Source organism: Bos indicus x Bos taurus, chromosome 9 (genome assembly GCF_003369695.1).
Source record: "Bos indicus x Bos taurus breed Angus x Brahman F1 hybrid chromosome 9, Bos_hybrid_MaternalHap_v2.0, whole genome shotgun sequence".
Lineage (NCBI taxonomy): Eukaryota > Metazoa > Chordata > Mammalia > Artiodactyla > Bovidae > Bos > Bos indicus x Bos taurus.
This window is the reverse complement of record NC_040084.1, coordinates 1,807,969-1,832,139: the sequence shown is the minus strand read 5'-3', so window position 1 is coordinate 1,832,139 and position 24,171 is coordinate 1,807,969.

The window sequence follows — 24,171 nt, the reverse complement described above, 5'->3', positions numbered from 1 at the left end:
CTGAGGTGGTGTTGCACAGCAAAACAAAGGGAGGCACTCACTATCCCCCACCTGGCCGCTCCCTTTAAGGACATTTAGACGCCTCTTAGCATTGGCAGTATATATAAACCCCCGACCCAGACCAGCTTGAAGGGAGGGATTAAATCCCCCAGAGACTGGCACTGCCCTGAGCTGTATGAAGCCATCGTGGAACTGCAGGTTAGGACCCACTCAGGCTCCATAAGACGGTGGAGCATGGGCTCTCACTCTGCACAGTCCTTCTCTTAAACAAGCCAGAATGGATAGACCACCTGAAGGAACAAACCCTATTGTGAGTGACTCTCCAATCACTGGGAGGTGATCAGGCTCCCCTCCTGCCCTATGGTGGGTCTTGACTCTGGCAGATGTCCCCGGGTCACTCACCCATCTGACATACTCTCTTGGAGCCCACTTCTGCTCTCCTTCTGAGTCTGCTTGGGAATCGGTGAGGGTTGAGGCTGGTGTGGCTCAAATGAAGGTTGGGATCCTGCAAATGGCTGGGCAGTGCCTATCCATCAGTTACCTGCCAGCAGCTGCAGCTTTCTCCCCTTCCCTGATAAGGGTGGTGCAAGGGGTCAACTAGGTTGTTGGCTTCCCAGTCAATGTATGAGAAAATGTCATAGAAATTGTGGCCTCTGAAACAGACAAGAGGCACTTGAGGATGCAGAATAGCACAGTTTATTCAGCACTGGTGCAGGCTCAGTGGAGTCGTCTCCAAAGGCTGAGCACCCCAGCTTTGTTCTGAGAATATTTTATACACGGTAAGCTTCCACTCGAACAGCTCAGATCCCTCCCCTCCCCAGGCAGCCCAAATTCCCACAGATGTAATAAGCAAGCAAGATCACAGATGGCAAGTGGTGATTGATGAGCAGGAACTGTTAACACAAAATAAAGACAGGGAAACCAAAAGGGTGTTACTTTAATTGAGGGGCTTTGATTTCACTCCTATCTCAGCTGTATCAATTTACATTCCCACCAACAGTGCAAGAGTGTTCCCTTTTCTCCACTCCAGCATTTATTGTTTATATGCTTTTTGATGATGGCCATTCTGACCTGTGTGAGGTGATATCTCATTGCACTTTTGGTTTGCATTTTTGTTAATAATGAGCATTGTTGAGCATCTTTTCATTTATTTATTGGCCTTCTGTATTTCTTTGGAGAAATGTATGTTTAGATCTTTTTCCCACTTTTTGATTGGGTTGTTTTTCTGGTATTGAGTTGTATGATTTGCTTGTTTATTTTGGAGATTAATCCTTTGTCAGTTGTTTCATTTGCTATTGTTTTCTCTCAGTCTGAGGGTTGTCTTTTCACTATATTTATAGTTTCCTTTTCTGTGCAAAAACTTTTAAGTTTAATTAGGTCCTACTTGTTTTTGTTTTTATTTTCATTCCTGTTGGTACTTTTCATTAGATAAGACATGGCATTGCAAAATAGCTTAATTTATTTATATAGTTATGAAACTTGTAGTATTTAGTCCTCAGTTCATTTATTTAAAATGCAACTGATAAGCTTAACCTATATTCAAGAGAAACACAACTATTTGTTTAGTATTCATTTAAGACCTACAGCCATCAGCAGAAACACACATACTTCTTTCTCCTGTTGCCCTAGAAATGGTTTCTATAGCAACTGAGTATATTGGTCTGAGGACCCAAAGACTACACATGAGTGTGTGCATTCATAACAAGAAACAGTCTTTACGTGATCTTTTATTTTTCAGCTTAAATATAATTGATATCAAGTCAATTGGAACTCATTTATAACAAATAGTACATAAAATGTTATGAAGACCAGTGGAGCACAATTTTGATTTATTTCTTTAATCTAAATTAAGTAAATAGCTCAAAGTTACTTACATCATTTTTAATCCATAAATGTTCCCACACTTTGTCTTTAATATCAATTTCCAGAATAGTGGTACCTTATCTGCTAAAAGTTATTACTCTCAATACATAATACTCACTATGGTTATAAATAAAGATCCAAATATAAAGTCTATCCTATTCAGGTGCATAATGTATTTTAGACAAATACTCTTCTAAATAATTATAAATACTCATGATATACACTAATAAACATTATGTGAGTATTTAAATGGTCTCTTTGGAGACATTATGATGCATGGACTTTTGAAACCATTTTTTTCCCATAATAAAATATGCACAAGTGAGTTTTTATAGAAATGGAATGTAATTTAAAACAATTGATAAGTAATTTAGCTCATAATATAAAAAGAGATTTATATATGATATAGTATCCATTTCTAGTTTGTGTTGTTTCTTTTGTTTAGTCATTTTTTAACATTGATTTTCTTTTTTTCATTCATTCCTATTCTGGATTTATCCACTTTGTGATTTCCCTGTACATTCCCCCAAAACTTTCATTTTCTCTTAAAGAATATCAAGTAATAGCTGTCTTCAGATGCCCAAGAGAAAGGCTTTTCCTCTCATACCAGAGTTATTTTCCTTAACATTATACTTTAGGCCTTCCACAAACTATTTTCTAAATTTAAAATGGCTTTCGTCCCCAAATCCTGCTGAAGTCTTATGTTTGTTTCAAACATAAGTCAAAACTTCATTTCTTCAAGGAGCCATCCTAAGTGTCCCTCACCTTCTGACCCCCAGTGGAATTACTCGCCATATTTCTTAGAAAGAACTATGTCTCTGTACATTCTTGTATAATATTCATTTTCACATGAGATTTATTCTCCTGCAGTCTTTCTCATGGTTTTACTCCTCCCCACAGAGTGCACTGAAATCAGTGTCACCCAAAGGATTTCTGAATTGAATTGACTCCCCAGAAGAAATATTTTTGCTATTGCTATGACAGCAGATCACTTTTGTGCTGATGTAGAGAGAGTTTCTCATAATCTCAAAAACTACAGAATGATCTCTGTTCGTTTCCAAGTCAAACCATTCAAGATCACAGTAATCCAAGTCTATGCCCCAACCAGTAACACTGAAGAAGCTGAAGTTGGACAGTTCTATGAAGACCTACAAGACTTTTTAGAACTAACACCCCAAAAGATGTCCTTTTCATTATAGGGGACTGGAATGCAAAAATAGGAAGTCAAGAAACACCTGAAGTAACAGGCAAATCAGGCCTTGGAATACACAATGAAGCAGGGCAAAGACTAATAGAGTTTTGCCAAGAAAATACACTGGTCATAACAAACACCCTCTTCCAACAACACAAGAGAAGACTCTATACATGGACATCACCAGATGGTCAACACCGAAATCAGATTGATTATATTCTTTGCAGCCAAAGATGGAGAAGCTGTATACAGTCAGCAAAAAAAAAGACCAGGAGCTGACTGTGGCTCAGACCATGAACTCCTTATTGCCAAATTCAGACACAATTTGAAGAAAATAGGGAAAACCACTAGACCATTCAGGTATGACCTAAATCAAATCCTTTATGATTAGACAGTGGAAGTGAGAAATAGATTTAAGGGCCTAGATCTGATAGATAGAGTGCCTGATGAACTATGGAATGAGATTTGTGACATTGTACAGGAGACAGGGATCAAGCCCATCCCCATGGAAAAGAAATGCAAAAAAGCCAAATGGCTGTCTGGGGAGGCCTTACAAATAGCTGTGAAAATAAAAGAAGAAAAAGCAAAGGAGAAAAGGAAAGATATAAACATGTGAATGCAGAGTTCCAAAGAATAGCAAGAGAGATAAGAAAGCTTTCTTCAGCGACCAATGCAAAAAAAAAATAGAGGAAAACAACAGAAAAGGAAAGACTAGAGATCTCTTCAAGAAAATCAGAGATACAAAAGGAACATTTCATGCAAAGATGGGCTTGATAAAGGACAGAAATGGTAAGGATCTAACAGAAGCAGAAGATATTAAGAAGAGATGGCAAGAATACACAGAAGAACTGTCCAAAAAAGATCTTCATGACCCAGATAATCACGATGGTGAGATCACTCACCTAGAGCCAGACATCCTGGAATGTGAAGTCAAGTGGGCCTTAGAAAGCATCACTACAAACAAAGCTAGTGGAGGTGATGGAATTCCAGTTGAGCTATTTCAAATCCTGAAAGATGATGCTGTGAAAGTGCTACACTCAATATGCCAGCAAATTTGGAAAACTCAGCAGTGGCCACAGGACTGGAAAAGGTCAGTTCTCATTCCAATCCCAAAGAAAGGCAATGCCAAAGAATGCTCAAACTACTGCACAATTACACTCATCTCACACGCTAGTAAAGTCATGCTCAAAATTCTCCAAGCCAGGCTTCAGCAATACGTGAACTGTGAACTTCCAGATGTTAAAGCTGGTTTTAGAAAAGGCAGAAGAACCAGAGATCAAAATGCCAACATCCACTGGATCATGGAAAAAGCAAGAGAGTTCCAGAAAAACATCTATTTCTGCTTTATTGACTATGCCAAAGCCTTTGACTGTGTGGATCACAATAAACTGTGGAAAATTCTGAAAGAGATGGGAATACCAGACCACCTGATCTGTCTCTTGAGAAATCTGTATGCAGTTCAGGAAGGAACAGTTAGAACTGGACATGGAACAACAGGCTGGTTCCAAAAAGGAAAACGAATACGTCAAGGCTGTATTTTGTCACTCTGTTTATTTAACTTCTATGCAGAGTACATCATGAGAAACGCTGGACTGGAAGAAACACAAGCTGGAATCAAGGTTGCCAGGAGAAATATCAATAACCTCAGATATGCAGATAACACCACCCTTACGGAAGAAAGTGAAGAGGAACTAAAAAGCCTTTGATGAAAGTGAAAGTGGAGAGTGAAAAAGCTGGCTTAAAGCTCAACATTCAGAAAACGAAGATCATGGCATCTGGTCCCATCACTTTATGGGAAATAGATGGGAAAACAGTGTCATACTTTATTTTGGGGGGCTCCAAAATCACTGTAGATGGTGACTGTAGCCATGAAATTAAAAGACACTTTCTCCTTGGAAGGAAAGTTATGACCAACCTAGATAACATATTAAAAAGCAGAGACATTACTTTCCAACAAAGGTTCATCTAGTCAAGGCTATGGCTTTTCCTGTGGTCATGTATGGATGTGAGAGTTGGACTGTGAAGAATGCTGAGTGCCGAAGAATTGATGCTTTTGAACTGTGGTGTTGGAGAAGACTCTTGAGAGTCCCTTGGACTGCAAGAAGATCCAACCAGTTCATTCTGAAGGAGATCAGCCCTGGGATTTCTTTGGAAGAAATGATGCTAAAGCTGAAACTCCCGTACTTTGGCCACCTCATGCAAAGAGTTGACTCATTGGAAAAGACTCTGATGCTGGGAGGGATTGGGGGCAAGAGGAGAAGTGGTAGACAGAGGATGAGATGGCTGGATGGCATCACTGACTCGATGGATGTGAGTCTCAGTGAACTCCGGGAGTTGGTGATGGACAGGGAGGCCTGGCATGCTGCGATTCATGTGGTCGCAAAGAGTCGGACACGACTGAGCTACTGATCTGATCTGGTCTGACTGATATTGTGCTCCAATGCTATAGAAACTTAAAAAAAAAAAAAAAAAAAACACGAGAAGCTATTTTAAACTATTGGGTTTAACCAGCAGAGTGCTCACAGGTCGTCTTCTGTCTCTTCATGCTACTTCTTGATCTGTTTTACTGGCTTATCATCCTGCTGCTGCTGCTGCTAAGTCACTTCAGTTGTTTCCGACTCTGTGCGACCCCACAGACAGCAGCCCAACAGGCTCCCTCGTCCCTGGGATTCTCCAGGCAAGAACACTGGAGTGGGTTGTCATTTCCTTCTCAATGCATGAAAGTGAAAAGTGAAAGTGAAGTCGCTCAGTCGTGTCCGACTCTTAGCGACCCCATGGACTGCAGCCTACCAGGCTCCTCCACATATGGGATTTTCCAGGCAAGAATACTGGAGTGGGTTGCCATTTCCTTCTCCAGGGGTTATCAATCTACACTTGTATTATTATTGCTAGTACTTCTCAGTCACGGGGGAACTCATATCTTGCATGCAGTTTTTTTAAAATGTGCTTTTCATCTTCCCATACCTTTGTTGGAACTGCTTCTAGAAGTTCTTTCCCACCCTCACACTTGACTCACAGAACTATGATGATTACTGGATACTGGAGGACATCTGTCTACAGTCTCAGGCTCTCTGGCGACTTTCTTCTCTCTGGTACTGACAAGCTAACTCTGGCCTTCTTGGCCTCCTGAATTTCAACTCCAACTCCTAAAGTCATAAAGAATGTCATAGTCAGTGTGCATTCCTCCAGCTCGTGCTAGAGTCCAAACACCGCCAGACTGAATCGGGGATAATCAGAGCAATGGCAGTCAGGGGAAGCCTATTGTCCAATATCTGAAGACCCTTGTTTTACTTGCACTGTCTTGTTTCTAGCTATTTAGAGCAAATACATTTCATCTCTGTTACTCCATCATAGCTGGAAGAGGTGACTATTCTTTTATCTTTTATTGTTATTTAGGGTATATTTTCTCTAACATATTTTATTTTCATGCAAATTTCTTACCATAGAGTTCATTTTCCTATGTAATCCATAACAAAATTATATTTTTAGAAACAATTTATTGACAACATCACATGAGATTTATTTCACCTTTTACCCCTTAGTTTTATCTTTTACTTCCCATTTATCCTAGGTGTCCTCAAATTATGCTACAGGGATACTGCCATATTTTCTCCAATTTTTCAGTCTCTATATTGCATGATATTTGTTTTCTTATTTGAATCTCATTTGAAAGGAGTGTCAATTCTAATAGCTATTTGGGTCTGAAGTACAGAGAATAAGCTTTTTATCTTGAAAGGTCCTCAACTGCTGTTGGTTTAATACATCTAAATGATTAAATTGATATGTTAGTGGCAAGCAGCCAATTCTCAATAGACAGAATTAAATTTATACTTAGAGGACATCAAATTAATGAAGAGATATTTATTATATAATAAAATTAATTTTACCAATTTAGATCTTAGGTAACTATAAATCTATTGAAAGATGATTAGAAAAATAGTTTCCTGAGGTTCACCATTGGATACATGGTAGGGATATTGTAGTAAAAGTTTCAAAATTAAAGGATCTATTTAAATGAACAAATTTTCCTTTTGGCAACAGAATGGTTAGAGTGAAATGGGTGTCTACCTCCAAGGAGCCCAGGTCCAATCTTCTTGTGTAATTCCTTACATATTCCCTCTTCTTATACATGGTTTGAACTTTCATTTACTTCAAGTCAATAGTCCACTGAAGTAGGGCATACATGACACTCAGTATATAATTTAAATAATGGATTCAGTTGTTAAATATTCACTAAAATGTGTAGTACCTATCTGAATTGCTTTAAAGAAAATACGAAGTGCCTACTTTTATCAACTATGATTTTGGTACAGGCATTAGGGCAGCAAGCTTTGCTTGTTATTAATGTCACTGATGATGCTGATGATGATGGTAGCCTATTTATTTATAATATATAAATACATATAAGTATATAAATATAATTATTATTTATAATACATTATTTATTTCATGATTACTGCCAGCGGAGGCACTGTTCCTTTGTGAACTTTCTCAGAATCATAATCCCCATCATTGTCAGAGTCAAAGTTTGAATCTTTGTCTACTCTCCTAAACTACATGTCTTTCCATTGTACACATAAGAATATATTTTCTTCCCAAAACAGAGATAATACAGTTTTTACTATTGATAAATCTCCAGGCAAGAGTACTGGAGTGGGGTGCCATTGCCTTCTCCATCAATAAAAAAGTACCGGACTATTAGTGAGGTGAGGTAGACCAAAGCACTCTTTCATCATAGATTAATTGTGCATAAATCCTACTGTTCTTTATACAGAATAGTAGTATTCAGTGCAAAGCACAGTTTAATGAGAAGAAAAAGATTAAATTTTTGAACAATTTTGAAAATAAAAATTTGAAATTTCAGACACATGTGACATTTATTTTTGAAGGCAGGCTAAGTTAAATGTTAAATCTATACTGATATAATAATATTTTGTGCATTCTTAATCTGTATACAAAATAACAGAATATTATAAATTTAAAAACAAAAACTGATATTTATTTGTGGTTTTTTAAGAAAATATGAATCAAAGTTCTGAAAGACTTATTTCTTTTAAATTTTTGGCTTCTCTGGTGGCTCAGACAGTAAAGAATATGCCTGTAATGTGAGATACCTGGGTTCCATCCCTGGATTGGGAAGATCTCCTGGAGAAGGGAATGGGTAGCCTCTGGAGTATTCTTGTCTGGAGAATTCCATGGACAGAGGAGCCTGGCAAGCTAGAGTTAATGGGGTTGCAAAGAGTGGGACCCTTCCTAGCGACTTTCACTTTTTCACTTTTCTGATATAATGCCATGTTCTTTGCATTCATAACCTACCTTAGGTGTTTTCTTATATTGTTTCTAATTACCAGAGATGAAATTGGCAATATCCACTGGATCATTGAAAAAGCAAGAGAGTTCTAGAAAAACATCTATTTCTGCTTTATTGACTATGACAAAGCCTTTGACTGTGTGGACACAATAAACTGTGGAAAATTCTGAAAGATTTGGGAATACCAGACCACCTGACCTGCCTCTTAAGAAACCTGTATGTCTTTAATCCATTGTATATTCTTGCCTCCTTTGTCAAAGATAAGGTGTCCATATGTGCATGGATTTATCTCTGGGCTTTCTATTTTGTCCCATTGATCTATATTTCTGTCTTTGTGCCAGTACCATACTGTCTTGATAACTGTGGCTTTGTAGTAGAGCCTGAAGTCAGGTAGGTTGATTCCTCCAGTTCCATTTTTCTTTCTCAAGATCGCTTTGGCTATTCGAGGTTTTTTGTATTTCCATACAAATTGTGAAATTATTTGTTCTAGCTCTGTGAAGAATACTGTTGGTAGCTTGATAGGGATTGCATTGAATCTATAAATTGCTTTGGGTAGTATACTCATTTTCACTATATTGATTCTTCCAGTCCATGAACATGGTATATTTCTCCATCTATTAGTGTCCTCCTTGATTTCTTTCACCAGTGTTTTATAGTTTTCTATATATAGGTCTTTAGTTTCTTTAGGTAGATATATTCCTAAGTATTTTATTCTTTTCGTTGCAATGGTGAATGGAGTTGTTTCCTTAATTTCTCTTTCTGTTTTCTCATTATTAGTGTATAGGAATGCAAGGGATTTCTGTGTGTTGATTTTATATCCTGCCACTTTACTATATTCACTGATTAGCTCTAGTAATTTTCTGGTGGAGTCTTTAGGGTTTTCTATGTAGAGGATCATGTCATCTGCCAACAGGGAGAGTTTTACTTCTTCTATTCCAATTTGGATTCCTTTTATTTCTTTTTCTGCTCTGATTGCTGTGGCCAAAACTTCCAAAACTATGTTGAATAGTAATGGTGAAAGTGGGCATCTCTTTAACAAGTGGTGCTGGGAAATCTGGCCAACCACTTGTAAAAGAATGAAACTAAAACACTTTCTAACACCATATACAAAAATAAACTCAAAATGGATTAAAGATCTCAACATAAGACCAGAAACTATAAAACTCCTAGAGGAGAACATAGGCAAAACACTCTCTGACATACATCACAGCAGGATCCTCTATGACCCACCTCCCAGAATATTGGAAATAAAAGCAAAAATAAACAAATGGGACCTAATTAAACTTAAAAGCTTCGGCACATAAAAGGAAATTATTAGCAAGGTGAAAAGACAGCCTTCAGAATGGGAGAAAATAATAGCAAATGAAGCAACCGACAAACAACTAATCTCAAAAATATACAAGCAACTCCTACAGCTCAACTCCAGAAAAATAAATGACCCAATCAAGAAATGGGCCAAAGAACTAAATAGACATTTCTCCAAAGAAGACATACATATGGCTAACAAACACATGAAAAGATGCTCAACATCACTCATTATCAGAGAAATGCAAATCAAAACCACTATGAGGTACCATTTCACACCAGTCAGAATGGCTGCGATCCAAAAGTCTACAAATAATAAATGCTGGAGAGGGTGTGGAGAAAAGGGAGCCCTCTTACACTGTTGGTGGGAATGCAAACTAGTACAGCCACTATGGAGAACAGTGTGGAGATTCTTTAAAAAACTGGAAATAGAACTGCCTTATGATCCAGCAATCCCACTGCTGGGCATACACACTGAGGAAACCAGAAGGGAAAGAGACACGTGTACCCCAATGTTCATCGCAGCACTGTTTATAATAGCCAAGACATGGAAGCAACCTAGATGTCCATCAGCAGATGAATGGATAAGAAAGCAGTGGTACATATACACAATGGAGTATTACTCAGCCATTAAAAAGAATACATTTGAATCAGTTCTAATGAGGTGGATGAAACTGGAGCCTATTATACAGAGTGAAGTAAGCCAGAAGGAAAAACACCAATACAGTATACTAACGCATATATATGGAATTTAGAAAGATGGTAACGATAACCCTGTATACGAGACAGCAAAAGAGACACTGATGTATAGAACAGTCTTATGGACTCTGTGGGAGAGGGAGAGGGTGAGAAGATTTGGGAGAATGGCATTGAAACATGTAAAATATCATGTAGGAAACGAGATGCCAGTCCAGGTTCAATGCACGATACTGGATGCTTGGGGCTGGTGCACTGGGACGACCCAGAGGGATGGTATGGGGAGGGAGGAGGGAGGAGGGTTCAGGATGGGGAACACATGTATACCTGTGGTGGATTCATTTTGATATTTGGCAAAACAAATACAATTATGTAAAGTTTAAAAATAAAATAAAATTAATTAAAAGAAAAAAAATAAAAATAAAAAAAAAAAGAAACCTATATGCAGATAAGATGGTAAAATACATAAAAATCAATCAGTCCCCTGTTATATTATCAATAACCAGTTAATCTATTTACCAAATCATCAACAATGGCAACCACAAACAAAAATATAACAAACAGTAATTCTTTTAGCCCAAGGAATTAATTGGAAAACTTGTGAATTTGTAGAAATAAAGTTATAAATATTTCTGGGAAATATCATAGTTTAAGAAAGAAATTTAATATTATCAGATGTCAATTCTGAAACTAATATGTAAATATAGTCCAATTCCAAGCAAAACACAGTGTTGTTTTTCGGTTAACTTTCCAGAATAATTCTTTCCTAAAAACAACTTGACTTAAGTATATTTTTTATATCAGAAATTTCACTTATTTCAAGTCACAATCTAATGATTTTAGTCATCATTACTTACTACTGAGTGAAGCCATCAACTTCAGTTTTAAAACATTCCATCACCCCAGAAAGATCCCTCAAACCTATGTACAGGTCATGCTTACTTCCATCTGTAGCCCTGATAAATTGCTAATCTACTTTCTTCATCTATATATTTGCTTTATGGGAATACCAGATCACCTAACCTGCCTCCAGAGAAATCGGTATGCAGGTCAGGAGGCAACAGTTAGAACTGGACACGGAACAACACACTGGTTCCAAATCAGGAAAGGAATATGTCAAGGCTGTATATTGTCACCCTGCTTATTTAACTTATATGCAGAGTGCATCATGAGAAATGCTGGGTTGAATGAAGCACAAGCTGGAATCAAGATTTCTTGGACAAATATCAATAACCTCAGATATGCAGATGACACCACCCTTATGGAAGAAAATGAAGAAGAACTAAAGAGCCTCTTGATGAAAGTGAAAGAGGAGAGTGAAAAATTTGGCTTAAAGCTCAACATTCAGAAAATGAAGATCATGGCATCTGGTCCCATCACTTCATGGCAAATAGATTGGGAAACAGTGGAACCAGTGTCAGACTTTATTTTTCTGGTCTCCAAAATCACTGCAGATGGTGATTGCAGCCATGAAATTAAAAGACGCTTACTCCTTGGAAAGAAACTAATGACCAACCTAGACAGCATATTAAAAAGCAGAGACATCACTTTGTCAAAAAAGGTCCATCTAGTCAAGGCTATGGTTTTTCCAGTGGTCATGTATGGATGTGAGTGTTGGACTACAAAGAAAGCTGAGCATCGAAGAATTGATGCTTTTGAACTGTGGTGTTAGAGTAGACTCTTGAGAGTCCTTTGGACTGCAAGGAGATCCAACCAGTCCATCCTAAAATTAAATCATCCTAAAATTAGATCCAACCAGTCCTGGGTGTTCACTGGAAGGATTGATTTTGCAGCTGAAACTCCAACACTTGGGCCACCTACTGAGAAGCGCTGACTCATTTGAAAAGACCCTGATGCTGGGAAAGATTGAGGGCAGGAGGAGAAGGGGATGACAGAGGATGAAATGGTTGGATGGCATCACCGACTCAATGGACATGGGTTTAGGTGGACTCTGGGAGTTGATGATGGACAGTGAGGCCTGTCATGATGCAGTTCTTGGGGTTGTAAAGAGTTGGACACGATTGAGTGACTGAACTGAACTGAATTGAATTATTCAGTTAGATGCCTGAGCCCTTCATAAACTATTAACTCCTTGAGGAAATGAACTATGCCATTTTTATTCCCAAATACGGTAACTTTGGTGTAGTAAAAGTGTGTGCTGTGCTGTGCTCTTCTTAGTTTCTCAGTCATGTCCAACTCTTTGTGACCCCACGGACTATAGCCTGCCAGGCTCCTCTGTCTGTGGGGATTGTCCAGGCAAGAATACTGGGTTGCCATGCCCTCCTCCAGAGGATCTTCCCAACCCAGGGATCCAACCCAGGTCTCCCTCATTGCAGGCACATTCTTCGCCATATGAGCCACCTACTGATAAAATTGATTAAATGTATTAATTGCATTGATGATTTGCAGAAAAAATTGACAAGTTTTCTTAGACATAAGTATCTGATTTTAATTTAGTGGATATAATGAAGATATTCCCTGGAACTAATTATAATTAGAGGACAGTGTGTATCTGTTTTAATTCTTATGTCAAATTTGGTCTCAGAATTTTAAATACATGAGATACCTCTATGCAGTTTAATCATTGATGATCATATTAGTGCTTGTTTGTTAAAGCTCTCTGATGTTCTTTAAATACCAAGCAAGAATCCTTTTTCATCTGCTTCAAAAAAGAAAAAGTAAAAAAGAATGCTATAAACTAGCTCTTTAGATCAGAGAATAAATATTAAATTCCACAACTTTGAACTATGCATCTCTAAAAAATTGCCAAATTATGTTCCTGAAATAACCCAGAAAATGGGAAAAGTTAGACCGTCATTGACCTTTGCTACTCAACCAAATTAGGCATTTTGAAAGTATAAATGTTAACTCCACATGTAAAACTCAAGTCCTCTACTTTAATATCTGAATCCAATTTTATTATTTTTACCATTAATGAATATACTTTAAAGTTAAAACGTGTGCATAATGCACAATCTTTGAAAATTAAAGTTTTCATAATAGATTTACATATTGCATAGATCTGTATCAGAACAATGGTTTTAAATTTTCAAAGTTGTGCAACTTAACAATAATTTACTTGTAAATCTGATGTAAAATTTAACTTAGTGGTTACTTAGAAAAGTATTTGGCAGGAACAAAGACATTGTAAATGTTTTAAATGAAAGAATATGTATTATAGCTAAATCATACAAGTTATTAATTTTAAAATTAGGAACATAAATATGCTCATCAAGTACAAAAGATATAAGTAAGTTTAGAGATAATCTATCACAAATTCCTCATTTTTCATGTTAAAAAGCTAAAATACTTCTAATTGAATAATTTATTCAGCCTCCCTCCAATATATTAGAAGCAAAGAGAAAAATGAGATATTTGATTTTCACACTGTAAACCCAGAACAGGATTATTGTTCTTGTTCAGTCACTAAGTCGTGTCCAACTCTGCAATCCCATGATCTACAGCATGACAGGCTTCCCTGTCCTTCACCATCTCCCAGTGTTTGCTCAAACCCATGTCCATTGAGGCAATGATGCCATGTAGCCATCTCATCCTGTTGTCCCCTTCTTCTCCTGCCTTCAATATTTCTCAGCAATAGGGTCTTTTCCAATGAGTTAGCTCTTTACATTGGGTGGCCAAAGTATTGGAACTTTAGCTTCAGCAACAGTCCGTTCAATGAATATTTAGGGTCAATTTTTAGGATTGACTGGTTTTGTCTCTTTGCAGTGCAAGAAACTCTAGAGTCTCCTCTAAAACCATAATTCAAAAGCATCAGTTCTTTGGTGCTCAACCTTCTTTATGGTCCAACTCTCACATCCATACATAATTACTGGGAAAACCATAGCTCTAACTATACTGACATTTGTTGGCAAAATGATGTCCCTGCTTTTTAATATGTTATGTAGTTTTGTCATAACTTTCCTTCCAAAGAGCAAGTGTCTTTGAATTTCATGGCTTCAGTCACCATCTGCAGTGATTTTGGAGCCCAAGAAAATAAAATCTGTCCCTGTTTCCACTTTTCTCCTGCTCTATTTGCCATGAAGTGATGAGACCGGAAGTCATGATCTTCGTTTTTGTGATGTTCAATTTTAAGCCAGTTTTTTTCACGCTCCTCTCTCACTCTCATCAAAAGATTCTTTAGTTCCTTTTCACTTTCTGCCATTAGAGTTGTATAATCTGCATATCTGAGGTTGTTATTTCTCCAGATGTGAAATGAAATGTTTTCTGCAATATCCTCAAACAAGGATGTCACAACCAGCCTTCAGGGATTTCAGCCTTCCAAATGTAAATCCCTGAGGCCAGGAAGAACAGTAAGGGCTATCTGGCAGCCATCAGCCGCTCCTCAGGGTAAGAGCTGTGGAGCTTAAAGAATGCCAGAAAGCGGTAGCAGCCATCTGCCACATGTGCTACTCCCTTCAGTTAATAAGGAATTAAGGATGTTAACGATCAAGAAACAGGATGATGACCCCAGATAACTGAGACACATATGAAGGAAATGATTTCAGTGTACCCAGACACTTGCTTGCAGACATATATAGAAGAGTGCTAAATTCCTTAATTTAAGATATTTTGTTTTCTTTAATTAATAATGTGAGTGCTAAGTCACTTCAGTTGTGTCTGATTCTGTGTGACCCTATGGACTATGGCCTGCCAGGCTCCTCTGTCCATGGGGATTCTCCAGGCAAGAATATTGGAATAGGTTGCCATGGTCTCCTCCAGGGGATCTTCCTAACCCAGGGATCAAACCCAGGTCTCCCACATTGTAGGAGATTTTTTACTGTCTGAGCCACCAGGAAAGCCCTTATATATTCAGATTACCTGACCCTTGCTGCAAACTTCTATGTAGCCTTACTCCTCCCTTCACCTCCTGGGAAACAGTTCTCTCAGAGTCAGTTGAGATGCTGTCTCCCAGGTTGGAATTCTTAAGAATGCTCACCAAATAAAGCAACTCTTCACTTTCAGGTTGTGACTATATTTTTAGTTGACACCAGCAACCTTGGTTCCAACTTGTGATCTAGAAGAGTAATGATGGTTTCTTAGGAATGTTAAGTAAGAATAAGAAAAGAGACATTTACAGGGGTCAAAAAATAGTAAATTTAACTCTTCAGGTCAGTGGTTTAGATTTAGAAAATTTAAATTGAAAATCAACAATGATGTAAAGATGATACAGTATGATTTATGAAGCGTAAGTGTTTTGGTTTAATGATACTTAGCATTTAAGGTATATTTGTAAGTAATGTATAGAATAGTCAGGAAGGGTCAAAAGAATTTAAGCCCTGGCACCATGGAAACATTTTGAAAAACAAATAAAAGAGAATACTTTCTTGAGACCCATGTTCCACTGTTTTACTCCAATGAATTATTATTTCAGCGATTTTATTTTTTACTTCGACTCTTTATCATTCTTTGACTATTCTATTGTATTTATAGCTTGCACTATTTCATTAGGACTTCCTGGGTGGCTCAGATGGTAAATCATCTGTCTACAATGCAGGAGACCCGGGTTCGATCCCAGGGTCGGGAAGATCCACTGGAGAAGGAAATGGAAATCCACTCCAGTACTATTTCATTAGTAAAATTATTCTCATATCACTTTTTCAGATAAAATGTGGAAGCTTTCTAAAATATTTTTAGTAAACACCTTCTCAGACATTCCTTATGCTGAACTTTCTATACAATGAATGTAAATTTTTATCTGTTTGTTTTTCTAAGTGATGGACTTATCTAAATTGTTCTTATCTACATTTCCTAAATTTATAATAATCAATATTGCTTTTATGATACTGCACTTGTTTTTTACAATACTTATAAAATCATTAATTAAGAATCTATAAATATCATTATCATAAAATATTAAAAATTGTAAATATGTTCAACCATGAGACCATATAGGAAAACATAAAAGATAAATATATATTTGCCTATATGATAGGTATATTGATAGATATTTATTAATTGTCATCATAAAGAAAATGAAACTTGGCATGAAATGCCTTTTGTGTTAAATTTTTATCATATGGATAATGAATATTATAAGAAATGTTGCAATAATTAATGATAACTAAGAGCAATCATATAATCAACTCACTAGGAAGATAGGTTGACAGTACAAATATTAAGACAGACAACTAAAAATTACTGTAGAAAACAAAATCATTATTAAATGTTTGTAAAAAAGAATAATACAGATAGAATTGTAGACATTAGGCTATGTCACGATTCTAATATTTGTAATATTTGTAACTACAATGCATGTAGTTACTAGTTAAGAATGCAAATTGCAGGACATCTGTATAATCATCCTTAGCCAAAGACATATTTCATGTCATGCAAGTGACATGACTTTGGAACTGCTTTGTCATGTGTTCATACAAGGTTTTTAGATAAAATGGAACAGCATCAAAACTATGATAAGAAGAGAACTTGGAAAAAATGAAAGCCTTAACATTATGTGCTACACATGACAAAAGCAATAACCTAATAACCAGTTTTGCTAGCAGGAAAATTATTTTATTTCCTGAAACTTGCTGAAAATTTCCTAAAGCTACATTCTATTACACTGCCTATTACAAGAAATCTGTTGTAAACATTTTCCTATCATTGTACTTTAGGGAGATATTGAAATTGGCATAGATGCAATGAAAGCTGAAATGGAGATAGTGATTTTGGGGTCATTTTGTTACCTCCAATGGTAATTACTTTGCTTCCTACTGTAACCTTATGAGAGAATTTCTCAGTCTCACCATGATTGACATTTTGGTGGAATGAATCTTTGCTATGGGGAATATCCAGTTCACTGTGTAATATGTTTTGCTGTTTCCATGTCTCCTAAGCTAATAGTGTGACCCCCCTCTCCAACCAGAAATGCACCTTCCCAGAGTATCTACAGATATTGCCCTATTTCCTCTATTGGGGCAAATTCACCCCCCAGCTTCAAGCTAGAGTGAAAGTATAAAGATATTAAATATATATATATATATACATATATATATATATATATATATACATACAGTTGTGTGAATAAAGACTTCATGTTTAAAAAAATAATTGTGTCAACCAAAAGTTCATGTTTAAAACATTAGAAAAAATTTACTCCAACAACAATCTTAAAATGAAGTACAAAATACTCAGAAAGTAATTTCTTCAAACAATGCACAATGTTAGCTTTGGGGGTGTTTCTATGAAAGTGCATTATTGCCATCTCCCAAATCTTTCAATCCAGGAAGTGAAGAAAACTCTCCACCTTAGTCCAGTACTATTAAAGGCCAGCTTAAATGAAACAAAAAAAAATAACAAAAATCAGAAGTATGTGTGTGTGTGTATATATATATATATATATATATATACTGCTGCTGCTAGGTCACTTCAGTCGTGTCCGACTCTGTGCGACCCCATATAGGGCAGCCCACCAGGCTCCCCTGTCCCTGGGATTCTCCAGGCAAGAACACTGGAGTGGGTTGCCATTTCCTTCTCCAATGAATGAAACTGAAAAGTGAAAGGGAAGTCGCTCCATTGTGTCCGACTCTTAGCGACCCCATAGACTGTGGCCCACCAGGTTCCTCCATCCATGGGATTTTCCAGGCAAGAGTCCTGGAGTGGGGTGATATACGTGTGTGTGTATGTATGTATGTGTATATATATATATATATATATATATTTAAAATGTGTTTTATTGGTTTTAATTAATTTTATTTATATAATGAACAGAATACAAAGAAGTAGTACATTTCTGGGGAAAAAAAATATTGTTCCTCCTCTTAGATGAAATTGAGTATATCTTTAGTGTCATAGGTATTCTTATGGTGACTATAAGAGTGGTGCAGAAACTGACTGTCCTGTAAAAGGCCAGAAAGCAAATGTTTTAGGCTTTGTCATTTCTCTCAACTGCTCAGCTGTGCCATTGCCATATGAAAGCAGCATTGCATGCCCATCAGCATTATGTGAGAACTCCAGCTTCTTCTCATCCTTTGCAGCACTTGGTGTGTGTTGTTCTAGTCTTTAATTTATGCTATTTTAGTACTATGTGGTAGTATCTCAATGGGATTTTAATTCTCATTTTTACAATGACAAATTACTTTGAGCATATTTGCCATATACTTATTTACTATCTGTATCTCTTCTTTTGCTTGTTTATATTTTTATACAGGTTCTTTATATATTTTAGAATTAAAATCTTTATCTTATGCATGTTTTGCTAATGTTTTCTCCAAGACTGTGTCTTATGCATTTATTATTTTTTTTAGCATTGTCTTTTGAGGAGCAGAAGTTTTATCTTTATTGATGAAGACTAATTTATTGTTTTTTTTCTCTTATGGTTCACACTTTTATATCCTACATGCAAATATTTGTGAATAACAAATAAACAATTTATTTACCATTGGTTCCATTAGAAGTTTTATAATTTTGATTTTTACTCATTCATATTTCTACTTTATTTTTGTATGTTATGCAATGTATACTTATTTGCATAAAAATATCCAGTGCTCCACCACTTAGTGATATAGATAGAATCTTTTCTCTACTGACTCCAGTCCAATTCAGTCACTCAGTTGTGTCCAACTCTTTGCAACCCCATGGACTGCAGCACACCAGGCTTCCCTGTCCATCACCAACTCCTGGAACTTGCTTAAACTCATGTCCATCCAATCGGTGATGACATCCAATCATCTCATCCTCTGTCATCCACTTCTCCTGCCTTCAGTCTTTCCCAGTCTTTTCCAATGAGTCAGCTCTTTGCCTCAGGTGGTCAAAGTATTGAAGTTTCAGCTTCAGCATCAGTCCTTCCAATGAATATTCAGGACTGATTTCCTTTAGGATTGACTGGTTTGATTGCCTTGTAGTCCAAGGGACTCTCACGGGTCTTCTCAATTGACTTACTTTAGATCACTTGTTGAAAGTTGATATTCTCTTCTGTTTCATTTCTCTATATGTATTTTCTTAAGCTCATACTGCATTATTTTGATTAAATATATCTTCTTAATAAATCTCAAAATCAGATAATATAAATTTTCCAACTTGGTTCTTTTTTCAAAAATTGTTTTGATTACTCTAAGCTGTTTGTTTTTCCATATAAATTTTGCAAGGTATTTGTCAATTTCAGCTTGACGAAATTATGTCAAATCTTTAGAACACTTATTTTTTTAACAAAATGATCATATATGCATACACATGTAAAATGACTCTATGTATGTATAGTTTTATAGTGTATATATCTACATCTTTCTGTGTTTGGAGATATATATGTAGGTATATACTATGTATACTATGTATATACCATATTTATAGATTTGATATGTTTATCAAATATTCCTTTTTCTAGAATAGTAGATGTAGATTTTATCATGTGATCTATCTACCAGTTTCAACTAAACCTGACAGTGTAATTTCTGGAAAATTTGTGGAACAGTAACTTTTAAAGAATAATCAATGACATGTTTTCATGTTGTATGCAAACAATATTTAGTTTATATAGTACTAAATCCATGACTTGACTACATGAGTATTTATAATCTTGGACCTCTCCCTTTCTTCAGTTGCATACATTCCCTGAAAGAAACTGAAAGTGTTATAAGTCTATATTGTGTCTGACTCTTTGTGACTGCATGAACTGTAGCCCTCCAGGCTCCTCTGTCCATGGACTTCTCCAGGTAAAAATACTGGGGGAGTTGTCATTTCCCTCTCCAGGGGATCTTCCCAACACAGGGATCAAACCCAAGTGTCTCAATTGTAGGCATATTCTTTATAGTCTGAGCCACCAGGGAAGCCCATACATTCTGTAGGTGATTTCAACAAGTTTTGTGACTTTAGCAGTATTTCGTATTGATTTAACATCAGATTCAGATAGCTATATCTCTATTCATTTCTGCTTGGAAATACTGTTGATTCTCTTTCACTGTCTTCTTTCACCTTCATGAAGAAGCTCTTTAGTTCCTTTTCGCTTTCTACCATAAGGGTGGTGTTATCTGCATATGTGAGGTTATTGATATTTTTCCTGGAAATCTTGATTTCATCTTGTGCTTCATCCACTCTAGCATTTTGCATGATGTACTCTGCATATAAGTTAAATAAGCAGAGTGACAATATACAGCCTTGACATAATCCTTTCCAACTTTTGAAGAAGTTGCTTGTCACATGTCCAGTTCTAACTGTTGCTTTTTGACCTGCATACAGGTTTTGCATAAGGCAGGTAAGGTGGTCTGGTATTCCCGTGTCTTTAAGAATTTTCCACTGTTTGTTGTGATCCACACAGTCAAAGGCTTTATCATAGTCTATGAAGCAGAAGTAGATTTTTTTTTTTAATTCTCTTGATTTTTCTATGATACACTGGATGTAGGAAATTTGATTCATTCATTTACTAATAATGAAAGCTGTTCTTGACTGCTTTATTTTTCTCAAGCCCACGCCAGCCTATTGTGTAACTCTATCAGCTTTACTTTCTAAATATATCCCAATCTGAGTACATTCCTTAACTAATCTGCTCTCATGTACAATTTGTGGCTCCAGCTCCTACAGTCACAACCTAACTAGTCAGACTGCCCCAGCTGTTATTTTCTGATATCATCATCTCTCACGACAGTCAGAATTATAAATTTTTAAAAGACTGCATTCAAAATGAAATCTAAAATGTGCATTATGGCCTAACTTCCAATGCCTATTTCTTTCTCCTTCAATTCTTCTATTGTCCGTATTTCTTCCCACAATCTCCAGCCACAAGGGTCAGCTTTAAATATTCCTTTGCATGTGTTCTTTCTTGTGTCCATGAGTATTTCACCCAGATAACTATGGGGTTCATTCCTTGACTGCATTCATTTCTATTTTCTTTTCAGTCTTAGAGTAACTTTTCCAAACCAGTCAATCTCAACTTAAAATAACACTTGCCATCAGAATCCTGATTAATTTTTTCATAGTATTTTTATGTAATAGACTACACACAAACTCATAAACAAACACATACAAATTTTCTTATGCAATTGACTGCACACACATTTGCACACTGCACACACATTCACATATAGAACAATATCTATATCCATCAGTTCAGTTCAGTCAGTCATGTCCTATTCTTTGTGCCCCCATGGACTGCAGCACACCAGGCTTTTCTATCCAACACCAAACCCCAGAGCTTACTCAAACTCATGTCCATTGAGTTGGTGATGCCATACAACCATCTCATCCTCTGCCATCCCCTTCTCCTCCCACCTTCAATGTTTCCCAGCATCAGGGTCTTTTAAGTTAGTCATTTATATGCATCAGATGGCCAATGTATTGGAGTTTCAGCTTACCATCAATCCATCCAATGAATATTCAGGACTAAATTCTTTTAGGATGGACCAGTTGGATCTCCCTGAAGTCCAAGGGACTCTCAATTGCCTTCTCCAAAACCACAGTTCAAAAGCATCAATTCCTCAGTGCTGAGCTTTCTTTATATTACAACTCTCACATCTATACATGACTACTGGAAAAACAATAGCTTTGACTAGATGGACTTTTGTTGGCAAGGTAATGTCTCTGCTTTTTGATATGCTGTCTAGGTTGGTTATAAATTTTCTTCCAAGGGGTAAGTGTCTTTTAATTTAATGGCTGCATTCACCATCTGCTGTGATTTTGGAGCCCCTCCCCCAAATAAAGTCTGCCACTGTTTCCATTATTTGCCCATCTATTTGCCATGAAGTGATAGGACCAGATGCCATGATCTTAGTTTTCTGAATGTTGAGTTTTAAGCCAACTTTTTCACTCTCCTATTTCACTTTCATCAAGAGGCTGTTTAGTTCTTCTTCACTTTCTTCCATAATGGTGGTATCTTCTACATATCTGTGGTTATTGATATTTCTCCCAGCAATCTTGATTCCAGCTTGTGCTACATCCAGCCTGGCATTTTGCATGATGTATTCTGCATATAAGTTGAATAAGCAGAGTGACAATTTACAGCCTTGATGTATTTCTTTCCCTATTTGGAATGAGTCTGTTGTTCCATGTCCAGTTTTAACTGTTGCTTCTTGACCTGCATACACATTTCTCAGGAGGCAGGTCAAGTGGTCTGATATTCCCATTTCTTGAAGAATTTTTGATCATTTGTTGTGATACACAAAGTCAAAGGCCTTGGCATAGCCAATAAAGCAGAAATAGATGTTTCTCTGGAACTCTCTTGCTTTTTCAATGAACCAGCAGATGTTGGCAATTTGATCTCTGGTTCCTCTGCCTTTTCTAAATCCAGATTGAACATCTGGAAGTTCATGATGCACGTTATGCTGAAGCCTGTCTTAAAGAATTGTGAGCATTGATTTGAAAGCATGTACTGCTAAGTCACTTAAGTTGTATCGGACTCTGTGCGACCCCATAGATGGCAACCCACCAGGCGCCCCCGTCCCTGGGATTCTCCAGGCAAGAATATTTTAGTGGGTTGCCATTTCCTTCTCCAATGCATGAAAGTGAAAGTGAAATTGAAGTTGCTCAGTCGTGTCCGACCCCATGGACTGCAGCCCACCAGGCTCCTCCATCCATGGGATTTTCCAGGCAAGAGTACTGGAGTGGGGTGCCATTGCCTTCTCCTTGAAAGAATGTAAGATGAGTGCAATTGTGCAGTAGTTTGAACATTCTTTGGCATTTCCTTTCTTTGGGATTAGAATGAATATTCATTTTTACAGTCCTGTCACAATTGCTGAGTTTTCCAAATTTAGCATCATCTTTTGGAATTTGAAAGAATTCAACTGGAATTACATCCCCTCCACTAGCTTTGTTCATAGTGATGCTTCCTAAGGCCCACTTGACTTCACGTTCCAGGATGTCTGGTTCTAGGTCAGTGATCATACCACTGTGGTTATCACTGTCATGAAGATCTTTTCTGTATAGTTCATCTTTGTATTCTTATCACCTCTTCTTAATGTCTTCTTCTCTTGTTAGGTCCATACCATTTCTGTCCTTTATTGTGCCCATATTTGCATGAAATGTTCACTTGGTATAACTAATTTTCTCTAAGAGGTCTCTAATCTTTTCCATTCTATTTTTTTCCTCTTTTTCTTTGCATTGATCACTGAGGAAGGCTTTCATATCTCTCTGTGCCATTCTTTGGAACTCTGCATTCAAATGGGTATGTCTTTCCTTTTCTCCTTTGCCTTTCACTTCTCTTCTTTTCCAAGCTATTTGTAAGGCCTCCTCAGATAAGCATTTTGTCTTTTTGCATTTGATTTTCTTGGGAATGGTCTTGATCCCTGCCTCCTGTACAATGTCACGAACTTCTTTCCATAGTTCTTCAGACACTCTGTCTATCAGATCTAATGTCTTGAATCCATTTGTCACTTCCACTATATAATCATAAGGGAGTTGATTTTGGTCGTACCTGAATGGTCTGGTGGTTTTCCCTACTTTCTTAAATTTCAGTTTGAGTTTGGCCATAAGGAGTTCATGATCTGACTGTGGCTCATGACTATGAGCCTAATGCTGTACAGTCTGACTGTGACTGTATAATAGCATTTCTCCTACTTTGCCTGCAAAGAATATAATCAGTCTGGTTTTGGTGTTGACCATCTGGTGATCTCCATGTATAGAGTCATCTCTTGTGTTATTGGAAGTTGGTGTTTGCTATAACCAGTGTGTTCTCTTGGCAAAACTCTATTAGCCTTTGCCCTACTTCGTTTTGTATTCCAAGGCCATATTTACCAGATACTTCAGGCATATCTTGACTTCCTATTTTTGCATTCCAGTCCCCTATGATGAAAAGGAAATCTTTTTTGGTTGCTAGTTTTAGAAGGTCTTGTTGGTCTGCATAGAACCTTTCAACTTCAGCTTCTTCAGCATTACTGGTCAG